Raw genomic sequence first — 16,383 nt, forward strand, 5'->3', positions numbered from 1 at the left:
GGGAATGTTTGCCTTGTGACTCTATTTGCATTTCCACCTGTGTCTAAATTAAAAGCTGCAGAAACTGTTATGTTAAGGATCAATATTTCAAGATTGAGGCAAGAGATTATTTTGAATCATAGTTGGCATGGTATTTTGATTTATATTTTTATTAATCTTAACAAACTATGGGCATTGATTCAGACATCTCATATATTCCCTCAGATGTTACTTTATCATTCCATGCCATCCAGCTTTTAGCATCTCTGTCTTTTCTTGAGTCTTCATTTATTTCTCATCTTTCCCTTAGGGTGGTTATTTCCTGCGCTTCATGTTCCTGACTGTGTTCTTGGGGTTTGTGTTTTTATGGCTTCTCTTCTTTCCTGCCTTCCTACACCTCCTGCTGATTCACACAGCTTCCCAGACATACAATTTCTAATTCTTAAGGTCTCTTATCATGTCAAGGTCTTCTGAACTTCAGGGGTTCTCAGGAATGCCTGTGCCTGCTCGTTAGCTACACAGGGATCTCTAGACTCCCTAATATGTGGTGACTGTGATTCCAGTACTTTCTGGCTTTTGTAGGTCTTCAGGTCAGCTTCAGTTATCCTTGGTAAGTCACACATATTACACATTTGAACACACAGACATAGACTTAGGAGTATTCGTATCTACGATGCTTTGAATTAGTCGTTTTTAAAAAAATTTACAATCATTTTGGAACAGAGACCTGTATAACAAAGGTGTATAATAAACTTCCCATATTTACCACTTCAGAGGATGCTCTAAGGAAAGTATGTCATTCATTTCGAGGAAAATCATGACTTTCCTCCGAGAGGTTCAGACTGCTTGAAGACGGGGTCATCTACAGAAATTTTTCTTAAGGAGACTCAGTGAGCATAGTAACTGCTTATTTGTATAATTGTCACTATCTGTCTTTTCCTGCAGACAGTGAGCTCTGTGAGGGAAGGCACAGTATTAGTCTTTCTTGTTCACCTCTGATCTCCGCCGCCCAGCAGAGAACATATTCATTGCCTGCATTAAATTGTTTCTAGTTAAAAGAGACTAAACAGATTCATATACGTATGAGGCAAGGTACTCAGCTAGGATTTCTCACCCCGTTCCTTGGACTCACTAGTTCCTGAACAGAAGGCTTCAGTTTTGTCTCTTTGGATTCAAGAGTCCAACCAAATCGGAAGTTGTTTATTGGGAACCTACTGGGCCATTTGGTAATAACAATAAGCCTTGGAGAAACAGAGGAGAGAATGGGCCATGCCCTGCCACTAGAATGTAGACAGGCGTCAGTCTGAGAATATAGAGACGGAAGACTGTACCATCCATCCGTCCATCTGCCCATCATACAAATGCTGAGGCTCTGTTTATGTACCATGCCTCTTGCTAGACAGAAACTCAAGGAGCCCAGTGTTCCCTAGGGGAGACAGACCTGTTACCAAATTTCAGTATGTTGCAGTATGAGATGTGCAACCCTAGAGCTACGTGTAAGTACAGCGTGCAGAACTAGTGTAGAAACTAGCAGTAGTGTGAGTAATTGGGTGTTCACAGGTAGGTATTTCATGGTTAGTCCGTCTTCAGAGAATTGCAGGGCAGTGAGATACACTTACTACCAAATGGTGGTGCATTTGGTTGAGTCTGTCAGTAAACTCTTTAACTAGTTAGGTAGCTACCTGAAGAAAGTCGCAAAGATGCCGCTCCTGTAATTCTCGCTTTGAGCCTTGTAACTGGTGTTGATTTCCATGTCTGGGCCAGCAGCCCAGCCCTCGGGGTGGGAAGTTGGAACCCACATATGTGACACTGTCTGAGTCACCCAGCGGCCCTGGCGCTTAGCTTCAGGTCTCCACCTCCACTTGAGAGCGTGATTTTTTTGGGTAATGTTTCAGCTGTTTAATGAACCTGTTAATTCAGATCTCTTGTTTATGTGCTTTGTCACTTTCCCCTTTCTCCTAAGTCCATGGGATGTTTGTGAGTGTCCTGGTTGTTGTACTGAATTGTGGGTAAGTGGGAGTCTTCTGCTATTTGATTCACCAGTTTTGTTCTCCTTCTAGCCGCAATGGGAGCCTTTGCCCTGACCCAGTGTCGTTGAGAAGAAACACCCAGGGCCTCTAGTTTAGTCAGACTTAGCTGTTCCTGCTAATGGGAACAAGGTTTTCTCACAGGGTCAGAAGCAGCTCATTAGTGGAACAAGGCTTTACGTATTTGACTCTAGTTTTCACAAACTCCAGTGGTGAATTGTTCCTCGGACCTACCTGCAGGCCGCATTAGCACAGAGGCTGTTCTCAGTCTCATCTGGGAAGGCATCAGTTGTGTGATAGAAAGAGCTTATGCCCAGGGACCGTGTATCTGTCCAGGAAACTGGGATGAGTTAGGATGAGAGCACAGGGAGTGAGTGGACTTCATCTTTCCCTGCTCCATAGGCCCGAGACCAGGGATTTTCAACCACAGGTGATTTTTGTCCCCCAGGAGACATTTGTGATGTCTGGGGACATATTTGGTTGTCACAACAGGGGGTGCTATTGGCATCTAGTTGATAGAATCCAGGGAGGCTGCTAAACATCCCACAATGCAAGGGCAACCCCCACCACAAAGGGACACCCAGCCCCAAATGATAGTCAGGCCCAGATTGAGAAATGCTGCCCGAGACTGACATCCCCAGTGGTGGGTACTTAGCTGGGCGGTCACATGGTGTCAGGAAAACTTTACAGTTTGTCTCTATAGGAATCCAGGATGCAGTCTCTGCCCCCCCACTTCAGGAGTCTGGTGCTTGCCTGCAGCATTTGCGATGGAAAAATTCTTTTCTCTGTTAGTCAGAGGCTCTTGGAAAGAGTCCAAGCGAACCTGTTCTAATCTGGGAAAGTTGGCAAGGGTACCTGTGTCTCAGGCTGGTGGCGCCGCATTCTAGAAACCTTTCCCAAGCTGCTTAATGTCCCTGATCATTGTTCTCAGGAACTTCATGGGACTCCTGGGTGACTTTATCCAGGCTCAGTGACCTGCAGCTGTCTCATCTGAGATTCATGATATCCTGGCCCAAGTGAGAGCTGGATGGCAGGTCTGGGTGCCTTCCTAGTTTGGTGACTTTGGTTAAGTCAGGTCACCTGTCGAGGCCTCCATTTCCTCATCTCTCAAGTAGGATATTCAAACCTGCCTGCATTCTACACAGGGCTGCCGTGAGATTCAAATGAATAAATCTGTGTGAAAGATCCTAACTAATTGTAAAATGCTGTACATACATACGTGAGGGGTGCCTGAGGTTGGGATACGAGTATGTGAGTATATTAAGGAGTTAGCAGTTGCTTTTAGAAAGACTTCTGTTTCAGCAGGATCTGCGCAGCACTTAAGACATACCAGCTTCTCCCCTGAGGGCTCAAGCTGGCCAGGGATGTGATGCTCCATACCCAGCTCCAAAAGGCAGTTTCCTGCAGTCTGTCACTCACATGCACTGGCAAGGGGCTCTTTTATGTTATCAATAGTTTGGAAGATCGTAGTGGCCTTATAGTCGTGGTAATATTCCTTGTTAAAATCTCGGAACACATTATTGTTCCTTCATGGTACTCATCCCAGTTTGTAACTGTATACATCTGTCTGTATTCTTATTTATTTAGTGTCTAGACCGTAAGTTCCATGAGAACCGTGTCTGTTTTGTTCATGGCTGTATCCCCAGCACCTAGCACAGGCCGGCTGTAGAGTAGATAATTAGTAACTAATTGCCAAATAAATGACTAAATGGCAACATAGAGTGAAACATGGGCTTTGAGGTTGGACAGGCTAGGTTTCACTCTCAGCTGTCGCTTCCTGATTGTGTGGCTGTGGGCCGCTTCACCTCTCTCCATCTCTGTTGCCGCCGTAGTTCAGTCTACTGTCACCTCTTGCCTGGGTCCTGCATGGTCTCTGACTGGTGTCCTCATCTTCCCACACTCACTTCCTCTCCCTTTCAGTCTGTTCTCCGTACCTCAGTTGAAAGATCTCTTCAAACCCATTGTATCACATTCCAATGGCTCCCCTTGCTCTTAGGATAAAAAATATCATCCTTGGCGATCCTGTGTGGCCCGTCCTCTGCCTGCCTTTTCAGCCCTATTTCTTCCCGTGCTAGCTCTTGATCTCCAGCTGACCTCCACTCTGGCCTTTTCTCGGTACCTTGAATGCATCATTTGTTTCCCACTGTTGGGCCTTTGCACCTGACGTTCCCTCTGTTTGGCACACTTATCCCTGCACTCCTTCATTTTGACTTAGTTATATCTTTTTTTTTTAAGACTTCAGCTTAGTCATTGCCTCCTCAGAGAGGCCTTCTTTTGACACTCTTCCCTTTTACCTGTTCTCAGAGCACTACAACGTCTCCTTTGTACTATTTTTTTGTAGGATTCTTTGACTAATTCCCCCTCCCACTAGACTGTAAGCTCCATGAGGGCAGGGACCACGTGTGTTTTGCTCAGCATTGTATCTTCAGTGCTGAGCAAAATACTTGGCACATCACATACAAGGTAGGTATTCAATACATGCTGAACAAACGAATAAACGTAACTCCTCTGAGCTTATTTTTTCATTAGGAAAACGGAAAAATATTGCTGACCTTGTCTGAGGAATAAATGAGGTGATGTATTAAAGCTTCCAGCATCCAGCATAGCACTGGGCTCATGTGTCGGTTCAGGACACGTTAGCTTGCCCTTTGAAACTCTGGGCATCTCTGAAGGTCAGATGCCCCATATCTTCTCCTTCCGACAGAGGTCTCTGCAGAGCTGGCTATGAATGTCTCTGGATAGGTAGCAGGTTAATTCAGGACTCTCCTGGAGAGTACAGATAGATCATTGCTTCTGAATGCTAAGTGCTGCTTGCTGGTGATTAGAATTTCAAGGGGAATGATTTACACAAGATCCAAACCTTAATGTGGGGTCGGTCAGAACGTCTAGAATCGGGTTGCTTGCTTTGGGGATGCTGGACGCTTTCCCTAAGCCATGCAGTATCCCAAAGTAGCCTTGTGGTCTCACAAAGGCGATGGATTGAAAAAGTACAAATATAGAGTGCTTGACATTCTTTGGTTTCTTCAGTGTCACCTAAGAAAGTCCTAGAGTCTTAGGAGTTTTAGAGTATCAGAGATGGAAGAAGAAACTTTGCAAATTAAAAGACTGAAACGGAGAGGAGACAAAGTGATTTTTATGGCAGTATTTAAGCTAGAAATACAATTCTACTTTTCAGTAAAATTTTTTCCTGCCATCACTGTCCTCCTGGTTGTTAGTTATATCCTTTAGTTGAGATATTTTTTTTATTCTTCTTTTTCTCTAAAGTAGGGAATTGCATGGCGTAGGTGGAAAGGATCACTGTCCTTTCTTCAATTGTCATAGACCAAGAAATATTTTGTTGCATTTGATGTCTAAGCATTAGTGAAATCCAAGCCCAACCATTGATTCACACTCAACTGGGTTTATAAATATACCTAATGCTGCATTTTCTGTTTTGGGGCCAAGATCCTTTCCAGAATAGGGTGACAGTGTATATTACTCCATCTTCTTTGGGACCATATATCATGAAACCTCAACCGAGCTCAGGGAGATTCTGACCTCATGGGCTCTATTTAAAGCAGGTGCTTTGGAATTCATACTGTTTGTGCCTTAGAACTTTGAAAACCCAATGGTTGAAAGTCAAACTGAGCCCAAAGGACTACTTTGAAATGGATAGTTTTGCTTAGTATTAAAGTCATTCGTTTTTATCCTAGAATTCTGAGCATGTCAGGAGTGGATGAGAACTTGGAGCTCAACTGGCTTGACTCCCGTTTAGAGATGGGGAAATGGAGGGCTGAAGAGGGGGAAGTACCGGGAGTGAGTGAAGGAACTAGACCAGAACTCAGGTCTCGTGGCTCTTGCTCCAGTGCTCTTTCCACCTTGTCGCATTCTCTCCAGAGATGATGAGGAAGTAGCGAGGACTTAACTCATCAAACACATGGACCTGAACCAGGAATAATAATTCCTTCTGTACATGAAGTTCTGCTTCAAGAAAACACTGATTCTTACCTGAAATGTGTAGCCATAGATTCCTTTAATGGGTTTGTGCTTGGAGTCGAAACTAATGAGATGGTCTCCCAGGAGTGAGAGTCAGGAGACCATTCCAGGGTTCACGGAAGCAATTGTATTTCCATTTATGATAATACAATAGCAATCGTAGCTCTCATGGACCACTTTTATCACTGTAAAGTACATTCACTTCCATTTTCTCACATTAAGTTGACACGAAGGGTGTTATCATCCTTGCTTCACAGACAAGTCCCTGATTGGTTAACCATTGCCCTGGTTCACATAAATGGGCAGAGCTGAAACTTCAACCCAATCTTTTGTCCCCAAATCTGCTGCTCTAATTCCAAGTTGTATGTATCGCAGAATGCTTTCACTCACTAACTAGACTTCTTTTACTCTTCAAAGAAGCATCTTTCTCCAACTTTTGTCAGTGACTCTCCCAAGGAGTAAGGGAGGAAATTCTTAGTTGTCCTTGACCTTTCAGCAGTTGTTTGTGGAATGTCTACCTACATGTATACAGAGGAATAATAAAATCCCAAACCACCTTCAGGAACTTGTATTGGATGAAAAAATGAAATATTTAGTAGAAGAATAAAAAAGAATGTGACAGAGAGCCAGAGGGGTGGCCTGGAGACCAAATGCTCTGGGGTTTCAAGGGAAGAAGAAGTCAGAGAGGGTGGCCAGAGAGGGTATGAAATCCTTCAGGAAGGTCACATTTTAATCGGTAGAGGGTTTGTGACATGGTTCTGTTGCTTTCTTTTTGTCCTCTGGCAAAACACAAAACTCTCTGGCCTCCTTCTGCCCATCTAAGCAATTGGAGGTTGTAGACATAATGATCTCTAAGAGCCATTCCAGCTCTGAAATTTTATTCTGCAAAAAATTAAAATGGGCCTAAAGAAATAATTGCGGATGTTAGAATATTAAGAATATGGCCATTCATTGCAGCCTAATTTATAATGGCAAAAACAAATGCATGGAAACAAATGAAACTGTAGCGGGATTGCTTAAATAAATTATGGTACAACCATCTGTTGGAATATATAGCCATTAACAGCAATGTTTTAGAACGATATTTAATGACAGAGGAATATGCTTATGATATAGTAAGTAAAAAGAGTAGATTACAATAAGTTACTACACTATAACTTGTAATTTTTGTTTTTAAAGGATGTTTTTGTAGAAAAGACTAGAAGGAAATATACCAGAATATTATCTCTGGTGGGTTGATGAGTGAATTTTTTTTTCTTTTATCTTTTCTATGCTGAGTATGTAATTTGCAGTCTGATTATTTCCCCCATAAAAAGGTTAAAGTTAATGAGTAAAATTTCTTGCCCCACAGTGCAGGGCACTGGCCCCTTTGCCACCCATTGCTATGTAGAAGTCCTTGACAAATCACTTCCACGGGTCTCCATTGGGAGGCTGCATGGAAAAGAGGCAAGAGACTGTAGGCAGGAAAGCCGGGAACTATTTTTGGCTGAGTTGTGAGTCAGCTTTGTGACCTCAGGCAAGTCCCTTCTGAACAGCCCTGAGCCTTGGTTTCCTCATCTGGAGAGAAGAGTTGGAGGTCACAAAAGGTCCTTTGAGTACAGCATATACTTGTTCCTGAAGATGGAGAATTTCTCCACTGGTGTGGAACCTACTCAGGCCTCATTGGTTCCTGGAGCCTGGTGTCCTTGCTTTTTCTCCTGTTCCTTTGCCCCTGGCTGCAAGTGGATTTCTCCTGTTCCGAGTTCAGGGGGGGATTCAATGGAGTTGAGTGATAGAGCTGAGCTGAGAGGGTGTAGTGACAGCATTAACCCACTAGAGGGAAGCATTGTTTGGCTGCTTCCTCCTTGCTGGTATCTGCTCTGCAGGTGAAGCATAGCCTAGATTTGCCTTGATTTGGTTTCAAATTCTAGAACTTTAGAATTAAAAGGACTTTGAAGATCATCCAGTAGAACCCCATTTGCTGCACATGTGAGATAACAGGGCAGAAAAGGCAAGTGACCTACTTAAAGTTACACAATATGTTTTTTTCAAGGTCTTCACTGTAGGGTTTAGAAGAAGGCAGCAGACAGAGCCAAGAGTGTGCTCAGTTGAGTCCACAAAGGGTGGACAGTTCCCACGATTGTGCAGGAATCTAAAGGAGCTGCCCTTACACACCTTTCCTGGGCTTCTCTGGCCAGGTGCCGAGAGGCCTGGAGACAGAGCAGAAAAGCTGTACCTACCCCGAGGAACTCATGTAGTGGGGAAACACGTGCAGACACATGCTGCTACCCCAGCGTGTCTTCCTTGCCCTCTGGTGGGTTGCACAGCCGAGAATCCAGGCTGTGCTGGTCGCTTGGAGGCCTGCAGGTGTCCTGTGCTGGAGGCCCTCCAAGGTTAGGCGATACCCTGGGCACCTCCAATTTGTTATTTCCAGTGAATGTCTGCACGCATTGCTCACATGTTCACATGTCCTATCTTATCATTTCTTGAGGTTTGCAAGGAATCCTGACAAGTGTGTTTCCCACCTTCCAAAGGCTTTGTTTCCTTAGCCTGGGCTGACTTTATTGTTGGTTTCCAGGATGCCCACCAGCTCGAAGCATTGTAGCACAGTGGAATTGTGCATGGTCTGGGAGCCAGGCAGCTGTGCGACCTTGGGCACTTCCTCTCCTTCGGCAGGGAGGTCAGATTGTCAGCTGCGGTGTGTCATTCTGCTAGAGAGATGAAGTTCTGGCGTTATTTTTGGCTTTTGTGTTTGGCAATGAATACCCATTGATCTGTGGTCCAGAGAAGTGCAGTGTGTGTCCAGCTGAAGCAGAAGCAAGATTCACTCTTAGAAATAGGTGTATTTGAATAAGGGGCCTGTTGGGGGCCTGGTCAAAGCCAAATGCAGCTGGCCTTGGAGGGCCACCAGATGGCAGCAGTGGGCAGGCAGGCAGCCTTGGGGGTGAGGTGGGTAGGGCCAGCCTCCAGTCAGAATTAGCAAGGTCAGAGCTGGAAGGACCCCCTGAGGTCACCCAGGCCCTTCCCTCTTTTTATGGATGTGAGAACTCAGGCGCAGAGAGGGAAAGGGGCTACCTAAGGTCCCACCGTGAGTTAATACCCAATTACCTCCTCGCTTGTGAAAAGAATTGTAATCACTTTGGCCTCTAGCTGGCTGCCCCACAGGAGAGCCAGGAGACAAGGGCCTGGGCCCTGGGCCCTGGGCCCTGGGCCAGTGAGTCAGAGGTGGGAAGGGAAGAGGACAGCAGGTAACTGTCTGCCTTGAGCCTGGTTTCTTCGAGTGTCTGGTCCTAATGATGTACATACACCCTCTTATCTCCAGTAAGGGCAGTATCCATTGTCCTTTCTGCTTCCCTCCTGTCTGCCCCATTCTCTTCCCGGCCAAGGCCTTCCCATCAGGCTGTGCTGTGATGGAACCTTCACCAAGGGTCATCTCACAGCCCCCACCCCCAACAGATGGGCCTTGCTAGAGGCACGCTGCTGTAAGACATGAGTTAGCACAATTGGTTGAACAAAAAATTTTATTTTAATTTGCAAGGAACCAACCCTTGCAAAGCACTTACCATGGACTAGGTGCTCTGCCAGCTGCTGTCACTTACATCCTCCTCATAGCCCTCTGAGGTAGGGTTCATGTCCCTTGCATTCCCGGTGAGGAAACTGAAGCTCAGAGAGGCTGAGTGGCTTGTTTACAGTAACACCGTTAGTTGAGCAAAGCAGATACTTGAACCATGTTGTCTGATGTCGAAGGCCATATTCATTTCATTTCATCATGTTATCTCCCCTTAAAATGTCTGCACTGGAAGGGACTCCCAGGCTTTAGAGCAGGGAGAACAAATATTTTTCTCTCTTCCCTGGAGAGAGCTTGTGAGGGACTTGTGGTAGGCTGCCGGCAGAGGGGAGGAGAAGGCCTTGAAAGCAGTCAAGGGCAGGCATTTATGGAGCAGGTTAGGGGTGATGGCTGGGGGCATGCGCCTTCTGAGAAGAGGTTAAGGACCTTTCCTCCCTGTGCCTGTTCTCTAGCCGTCCTCTCTGCCAGGAGTGCTCGTGTCTTTGATCCCCACAAGCTGTTGCCACACTTTCATCGCTTTCTGCCCAAACTCTCACCTCTCATAGAGGCCCTCCATGTCCACCCCATCGAAAATAGCCTTCACCACCCTATCCCAGCCACCCTCTAGTCCCACCCTGCTTTATTTGTCACTGTAGCAGTTTTCATTGCCTGAAACTATAGTATCACTATTGCTTACTTATTTGTTGTCACTCTCGCCTCATCAAATGTGAGCGCCACGGGGTTAGGGACTCGGTCTGTTTTATTCACCCCTGGATCTCCCCTGGTGTAGGGGAGAGGCTCTGTGCAGGCTTGTTGCATGGGATGGCTGCAGCTTTTGGATGTGGAAGCTGTGCCCTTTTTAGTCGCTGTGCTCAGGAGACCCAGCCTGTGGCCCGGTGCTCTTCCCACCTTCTCGGAGAAGCCCAGGGCTGAGAGCCTTGGCTCCCTGAGGCTGACAGCCTTGCCTGGTGTCCCAGGGTGTGGGGGTCAGCTTTGCCCCTGCATGTCTTGCTGTGGAGTGGGGGGGCACCGGCCATTCTGCAAATTCACCTGATGGTCTGGGAAGCTCAGTGGTCCCTGGCAGAGGGCTCAGTTTCCATTCAAGGAATCCTTTTCCTCTTTCCTTGCGGGATTGATTTGTTCCAGGAGCTCTCTCTGAAAGTGAGCTTTAAGTGACTGGCCTGTAATTTCACCATCATTTTTAGGTTCTTGACAGATGGCATTGTGCCTGCCCTTTGTCAGGGGACCTTGCCTGTCTCATGGGGACTCTCAATAATCATAGTGACAGCCAGTGCCTTAAAGTGCTCTCGGATGTGTGCTAAGATGAAATGGCCCATTTTGAGGAATCTTGAATCAGCTTTTTCCTAATCAGAGAGTGACTTTTTACCTCAGGAGGAAGCCGGATGTGGCCAAAGCAGTCCTGATGAGCCAGGTTCAAGTTCTCAGTTGGCTGCTTGTTGGCTGTGTGATCTTGGGCAAGTCATTTAGCCTCTCTGGGACTGCATTTCCTCAGCTGTTAAGTGAGAATCATGATCCCTAATTTGTCTGCCTCACAGGGATACATTATGTCATTCACTCCCTCACACGTTCTTTTCTTCATTCCTTCACTCTGTTATTCAACAAATATTTGTTGACTAGACAAAGGTGAGGGGAGGCAGAAGGAATACTGCAGACAAAGGTGTAGAATTGGGAAGTGCACCCTGGTGTATTTTGTTTAACATGCAGCCAGACAGAATGAGAAGGGACTGGAAACATTCAAGTATAATAGGCATGGGTCCTTATTCAGGCTTTATTCTGTGAGCAGCACAAGGTTTCTGTGGGGGAGCGGACCAGTGAAGGAGAGGCTCTGCCTCAGGGTGGCTTGTCCAGGATCCCCTGTTGAGGCCTCATGCTTGCTTTTTGCCTCAGGTCTCATCTCTGTGGCTGATTTCAGCGTACTCTGGATTCTCAGGGGAACCCCATTACCCCATGAGCTGAGGTGACTATTAGAATCCAAGAGTGGTGGGGACTGGAATTATCTGGCTTTTTGCTCTGCCCCTGGGAAGTCGTCTCAGGCCATGTGCAAGGTCACTGAGGAAGCCGCAGTTCTGCCTTTTTCATCTTGAAGCATTTCTGAGGGGCCTAAAGATGAGCAGCTTAGAGGCTTGTCACATACCGCCCTAAGGAGGTGGAGGGGTGTGGCGAAGGGTTACTCACCTTTAGCAAGGACGCACTGAGTGCCAGGCGTCTCGCCAGGGCTTTCCAAAACCATCTGCTGTGTAATCCTGACAAAGTTTGCCAAGTGAAGCTCACTCCCAATTTACAGGTGAGGAAACTGAAGAGCCGTTAAGAGACATGGACTCACCCTATCTAGCTTCTCAGCCTTACTTTTCTCAATGTGAAATGGAGGTCAGCGACATCACCGTGTCAACTTTGAGGGCGCTGGGCGGCTCGAGTAAGATCCTGGAAGTGAAAGCACTTTGTAATCTGGAAGTGACAGTGTTCAGGGCAGGGGGCATTAATAGTACTGCTTCCCAGCGAAATTACTTTTGCTCAGGCCTTTGCTGCCTGGCCTCCTAGAAGGTTCTAACCTTTGGCTTCTCCTTTGTGCACTTGCCTTCAGCCAGCCCCAGCGTCTGCGGCTCCACTCATCATTGCTGTCTTTTAAGTCCACAAATATGAAGGCACTGCTCTTTTTTTTTTTTTTGAAAATTAATCCTACAGTATAAAATTAATATCAAAGTAAGCTCTTTTTTTTTTTTGTTGCCATTTTGGTGAAAACAATAAGTCATGGAATTGTAATGCTGGAAGGGACCATCTTACGTTTATTTGACATTTAAGAAAACAAGCCTAGGAAGATGGTCCCACAGCTAACAAAGGCAGAGTCAGGATTAGGGTCTCGTGGATCCCTCCACGGCCCCACATGGACCCTCCTCAGGGAGACTTCAGGGCTTCGTCTAGAGGAAGAACCCAGTTGAATCCATTGCGTTACACCAGTCCCTTTATGTAACACGGCTGTTTCCCGAGTCCTGGCAGATGCTCCATAGTAACAGTGCTCGGCTGACTGGGTTGGAGCTGATCCTGTGAAATGAAAAATCCTGTGTAGCAGATGCTTTTCCCAGTCCCTGACCACGGGGAAGTCAGCCGCTCCAAGGAAGCTTTGGTACTTACTGTGTCTGCTGTGACTGACGGTGAAGGCCGTGGGAAGGTTGCCTTGAACCCTGTGATTGTTACAGAAGGTCACATTGGTGACTTGGAGTTTCTTGGCAGGTGGGGTGCTGGTAAAGGGTGCTGCTTGGTAAAGGGTGCTGCTTCTAGGGCCTGAGGGACAGATGGGAAAGAGAGCAGAGTGGGAGGGACATTTGTAGATGTGGAAGGGAAAGACAGGCTGTCCCACCATGGATCTGGACTGGTGGCTCTTTACCACAAGGCCATGCACCTCCAGATAAGCAATTTGAATAGAACGTCAGTCCTTGCCATAACTGCCCACCAGCTTTGACAGTGGACTTTGAGCCCACGCCTCCCTCAGTCCCTTACCTCGAAATTATTGGGACTCCCAGTCTCCTGATTATCTTCCCTTTCTGGGTGGGTGCCTGATCATAAGGGATGGTCCTTAGTGGCCTGCTCAGGTGATGCTCGGTACTGCCACTGCTTGATACAAGTAGCAAATCCTCAAACCGTTGGTAGTGGAGTGGACGTCACTTCTGTGGACTCTTCCTGACCTTGTCCTGCTGCTCAGTCTCTCCCTTGCAGCGTCCTCACCTGTGGAGGTGGGAGGGTGCTCCCCTATCCATGAGTGCAGTTCTATTAGAATTCTAATCGGTCTTTTATACCCACCTCTCTTGAAGAACCTGGGAGAGTTCCCAAGGGTGGGGTTAGAAAAAATTTGAGAGGTACCATCCAAAGTCATGTCCCAAAACGTTGTTACTGGGTGACCGTGAACTGGCATCCCAGGATAGGCTCCCTTCCCTCCTTGCTTCTGCTCCTGGGTGAATTATTTACCCTCCAACAGATCGGGGGACAACCTTTGTTTCCCTTGTTTGAAGATCTTAATTTGGGTCTCTGTTAACCAAAAGCCAGCTTCTCTTTGGGAACTGAGGATGCAAATAGTATTTCTGGGGGGTTGTGGGATCTCTTGAGGTTTCAGACGTGGGACCGTGGCTTGCTAACATAAGAGCTTCAATACCATGGTGGGCTTCGCAGGATTGCTAGCCCCAGTTTATTGGTTGTCTCTGGTCCTGCTTCTGCAAGGCCACAGGGTGGTCTGCAGGGGGCGCTGCTCCCACAGCCAGGTGCTGGGGTTTTACTGAAGGAACTCAAGCATTCCAGTGCAGGCCCAGGCTTGTGAACTGCGGCTTTCCCTCGCTAAGTCTCATTCCCAGCTCCAGCCTCCAGCTCGGGCGCCATGAGTCATCGTCATCAGTGGAAAACTCGGCCTCACGAACAGCTGGGTGCAGTGCTTGGCCTTTTTTTTTTTTTTTCACTTCTTTTTTTTTGTAACTTCACAGAGATGAAAACTGCTGATGGTCTTTTGCAATGGACAGTAACTGAAGTCCGGGCTAGGAGCAGCAGTTCTAGGTAGGCAGAGGAGAATCCCGAGGAGAAGGGGGTAGGGATGTGTGACTTTCCATCACCCAGCCATTGGGTCTTCCAAGAAGCCATCTCAGGGAGGTAGGCAGTGAGGGACTTTGTGGACCTCACCTGTCTCTGTTCTTTCCTGTTCTCCAAGGAGCCCAGGAAGACTTTGGTAATTGCAGGTAGCAATGGAAATTTTGAGAGATTGACTGGTATTTTTGTGGACAGGATGTGCTAGAAGTCAGGGCAGCATGGAATCTAGTCTTGCTTTGCTTCTAACTCACGATTTGACCACAGGCAGTTAAGTCACTTTCCTTCCTGGGCCTCCCTTTTCCCAGTTGGAAGCAGACAGTTGGATTAGAGTGCCCTGCGGTCCTGTCTTGCTGTGACAGTCTGAGAGTCTAAACTGAATATAAAGGATTTTGAAACTTGTTCCCATGATCCTCTTGAACATTTGAAACCTATGGCTATTTCTCCGGGTGAACAGTGCTCACCGAGTGACGAGAGTCACATAGGTAAGATTCCTACCCTACAAGAACTTAGTCTGTCTTCCTCCTTTTCTCTTCCCACGAGGCAGTAGACAGAGTCTCCTGGGAAGCAGGAAACTGGGATTCTGATTCCGGCTCTGCCAAAATACATTGTGTGTCCTTCGGCAAATCCTTCCCCTCCTTCAGCCTCATTTTCATTTTCTCTAAAATCAAGGGATTAGACTGGCTTCTTGGCGCCAACTCCCCCCACTCTGCCTTGCCCCTTGCGCCTCCTACTAGCTTTTCTGCAGGGTGTGATTCTTCACTGCAGAAGCCCTGGGGTATAGTTTTCTTTCTTGCTGGGAGGGAGAGAAGCAAGATTATTTTTTTAATTACGCAGCTAAGATTAGGCAGCAATCTACATTTTAAAATGTTATTAATAAGAGTCTAAAAGTGTACGAAGAAGCTTTGGAGTTTGAATGTGAAATGAGTTGGGAAACATCTGCAGAGGCACCGGCCTCAATCAGGGACTTTTCTTCGGGTGCCAAGTGGCTGCTGGGTGTGAGTGGCAGCCTGACGTGCCCCTGGCTGGGCCCCTGGAGGAGCGGGAAGCCCGAGCACTCTGCCAGAGCAGCTCCCTCAGAGCAGGCGCGCAAGGTCCAGCCTCTCCTGATGGACCTTTGCAAACTGGCGTTAGAGAAAGAGTGATAGTCGTAATATATTACTCATACCCCTATTTAGAGTTTACAAAGTGCTTTCATGTTTATTGTCTCCCTTTTCATCATAGTGCTGAGAGGTAGTTAGACCAAGTTTCATTGCCTCTTCATGAGTTGGCTGAGGTCTCTTCAATGTAAGATTCTTCCTTTCAGAAAGATGGCATGCTATAGAGGAAAAGCCCCAGACAGACAGTCAGGAGATGGCACCCGTCCTAGGCCTCCCCGCCCCTCCCCAGCTCTGTCTGTTCCCTTTCCCTATTTTGTATTTCTCTGTAGCACTTGAAGTCGTTTGCCAGGGGTAATTCTGCATGTGTTTTGTCTGCTGTCTGTCTTCCCCACACTACAATGTAAGCTCAATGAAGGAAGGGAGTTTTGTCTGTTTTGTTCACCGCTGTGGCCCCCAGCGCCCGGGACAGCACCTGGCATAGCGAAAAGTGCTCAGTCACGACTTATTGAATGTTGTGAACGCCTGGCTTTGCTTCTAAAGTGGTCTGTGTGACTTGGGAAACGTTGTTTATTTTCCTCAGTTTCGTTTTCTCTTTGGGGAGTTGGATGGGATGGTCTCTGATGTCCTTGGTGGCATGTAAAAGTCCATGGTAAGAGCAATGCTGATAACTCCTTTTTCTTTCAGCAAATACTGAGCACTTGTTCTAGGTCAGGCCCTGTACTAGGTGCTGTGAGGAATACTGAGAGAAAGGACCACTGTTCGTCACCCTTTCATTGGGTGTGATGGTTAATTTTATGTGTCACCTTGACCGGGCCACAGGCTGCCCAGAGTATTCTGAGTGTTTCTGTGACGGTGTTTTTGGATGAGGTTACCATTTACATGGCAGACTGAGTAAAGCACATCGCCCTCCCTCATGTGGGTGGGCCTCATCCAATCAGTTGAAGTCCTGAATAGAACGAAAGGCTGACCCTTCCTCGGATAAGAGAATTATTCTGCTTTCCAAGTGGCATCATCAGCTCTTCTTGCTCGAGAGCCTTGGAACGGAGACATTCGCTCTGCAGATTTTGGACTTGTCAGCCTCCGTGATCATGTGAGCCAGCTCCTTGTAAATCTCTCTCTGTACCCTGTTTGTTCTGTTTCTCTGGCGAACCTTGACTAATAAAGAGGGCAATATAAGACATGTTGTCACATA

The 16,383-nt window shown here is 46.9% G+C and overlaps 1 protein-coding gene across 10 annotated transcripts in view; it reads left to right on the top strand.

The window, feature by feature from the left end:
- The window catches only part of SERGEF (secretion regulating guanine nucleotide exchange factor), a 195,864-nt gene that overhangs the window by 23,040 nt on the left and 156,441 nt on the right, over nucleotides 1-16,383 (top strand). The window lies entirely within an intron of this gene.

Source organism: Rhinolophus ferrumequinum, chromosome 11, assembly GCF_004115265.2.
Source record: "Rhinolophus ferrumequinum isolate MPI-CBG mRhiFer1 chromosome 11, mRhiFer1_v1.p, whole genome shotgun sequence".
Taxonomy (NCBI): Eukaryota; Metazoa; Chordata; class Mammalia; order Chiroptera; family Rhinolophidae; genus Rhinolophus; species Rhinolophus ferrumequinum.